The sequence below is a fragment of the Medicago sativa genome, chromosome 8 (assembly GCF_051527215.1).
Source record: "Medicago sativa cultivar Bolivia chromosome 8, Bolivia_mono, whole genome shotgun sequence".
NCBI lineage: Eukaryota > Viridiplantae > Streptophyta > Magnoliopsida > Fabales > Fabaceae > Medicago > Medicago sativa.
Window position 1 is genome coordinate 85,052,274 of NC_140756.1, and position 2,474 is coordinate 85,054,747.

The window sequence follows — 2,474 nt, forward strand, 5'->3', positions numbered from 1 at the left end:
CCATTGATGAAAATGAAAGAGAGTTGCGGTGGGTTTGTGTTTTAGGATCAGACTCGTGATACCATGTAAGAATTATACTGCCTGTCTATTCTCATTGATTTGGCAAACATATATACAACAATACCTTAACTCCAATTAAGGTGGGAGTTATTGTACAATTAACTATAATTATTTACACAATGATGAATAATTATTGTACAATTAACTATAATTATTTACACAATGATGAATAATGAATGTGATCAACTCTTGCTGTATTCTAACACATATATTTATACATATCAGGATGGCTAAACCAATACACCATATATAGCGAATTCAATTAATGCAAAGTGAAAAGTTCAACGGGCTTATGGCCATAACTTAGGACAGTTAAAAAATATTCAAAAACAGGTACAAGGCTGATTTTCTTCAATCATCTAGTCGCAAAGCTGCAAGTAAGATGGTTATCGAAATTTGCAAATTTTACTTACGAGTTTAAAGCTACATGTTTGTGTCTACTTGATTTGGTACGCACTTGAATTAGTAACTTGGCAATTTTATAAGAAAATTTATAGTTGAATTGATTTAATAACTGCATACAAGACATTGTTTTTTAGTTTCAAATCCAAACACATTACTCACTGAAATAGTAGTTATAAGCAAATGTACAATCAATAATTTACTTTCAGCAACCTTAAACACTGCTTTAATAAATACTGACTAAAATCACAATTTACAATGTTAGGAAAGAAGATATTCCTCAAATGGACTTCTATGCTACAAACTTTTTCCAAATAAGAAACTAATTACAAACTTTATAGTATGAACTAAATTGACTAAGCTTCTGAAGCTACAGTATTTTCTGGTTAATAACAGAATCAAGCCACACTACAAGACAATTTTTGCTTCTTGAGATGGGTTGCCTGAGTTTCCTCAGGGAATCGATAGTCGAAAAATTCTTCAATTCTAGAAGAACCATCTTGGGTAGTAACTTTTCGTCTCTTCTGTCGCTTCTTGGGCAGCTTAGGTAGGACTAAGCTAACATCACCCAACTCTCCAGAGAAAGCCTCCAAGTTGAGCCATTTCACCAAAAGCATCGCCTTCTCTTCTCGTGAATCTGGAGCTGATGATGTGATGTAACTCACAGCTTCCTCAAACACCCTTCTGGCATGCTCAATGCATTGCTTCTTTTGTTCTAAACCCGCCTTATAAGTAGCTGTTGCTTCAAACTCTGCATAGCTTTTCCATATCTCCTAGTGCTGCTTTTTCCGATTAGGAATTCTTTCATAACGCACTCTTGTTCTCTCAAATTCAATCTTAGCAGTCTCAAAATCAAGGAATGCCTTCCATAACAACTCAGGCTCAGGTCGAGCAATTGCAGACTCAAATATTGCTCTAGCTCGTTCAGTCTCAGATGAAGATCTCTCCAACTCTTCTGCATACTTGCTCCATGCATCACATTTTTTAGCAGACCACTCCAGATACTTTACATACAAATTCCTGCATCGATCTATATTACCAAGCTCCAATTCCATTTCTATATACTTCTTAAATAGCTCATGTTTAGGAGCGATTCCAATAGCATAACCTAATATTCGACGAGCACCATTGAAATTCAGCATACGTATTTCAAACTGGGCTGCTAGAAGCCATAACTTTGCAGATGAGATCTTCTTGAGAGCCATCAGGTTGAAACACCTCCTGTACACATCTCTTGCTCGCTCCATATCCGCAGCATCAAGCTCTTCATAGAGTGCATACTTCATGAACAGATAAATATAGCTCCGCCATGAAATCTTTTCCTGATTTGGAGGAACATTAGATATAGCTCTCTCATAAACCTCCCTAGTTTTTTCCTTATCCCCCACACTTTCTTCCAATCGTATATAGTTTAACCAGGAATCATAGTTGAAAGGATTTTCCCTCACTTCTTTTTCAAATACCACAATCTTGCATGGGTAATTTAAGAGCGCGTGGTTCAAGTAATCAACTTCAGAAACGGAACATGGGCGTTTTTGTTTCGGAGTGCAGATTTCGGTCTCTTGGAGTTCCTTAGCTTCGACAAGAATCTGCTCAGTTGTGATTTGAATTGGTGCATCGGTTTTGTTCTTCACCGTTGTTGGTCTAGGAAGCTTCCCCTCTGTGTCTTCTCTAGTGAAATAACTCAGGGTCGAGTGGGACATGGCAGAAATCTGAAAATACTATGCGAGGAAGTAGAGTTAGGGCTTTCGAGAGCTAAGGTTCTCGAGACCCAGGGCTCTCGATACCAGGAGCTAATTATGATCGATTTTCTTTCTTTGCCTCTTATTTATTTATAGGCAGTTTCCCCCCCCCTTTTTTTTAAAAAGAAGGAAGGTTCCATTAAAGCCGACTAATTTATTATTTTTTTTTATCACGGGCCACATCCAAAATATTGAATTTATTAATGGGCCACAATCCAATAATCTAATTAATTACAGATTATTACTTTTTACCCATCTATTTTGGTGCGT

The 2,474-nt window shown here is 36.9% G+C and overlaps 1 pseudogene; it reads right to left on the reverse strand.

The window, feature by feature from the left end:
- Window positions 1-860: 860 nt before the first annotated feature.
- On the reverse strand, window positions 861-2,165 carry LOC146902528 (uncharacterized; annotated as a pseudogene).
- Window positions 2,166-2,474: the final 309 nt, after the last annotated feature.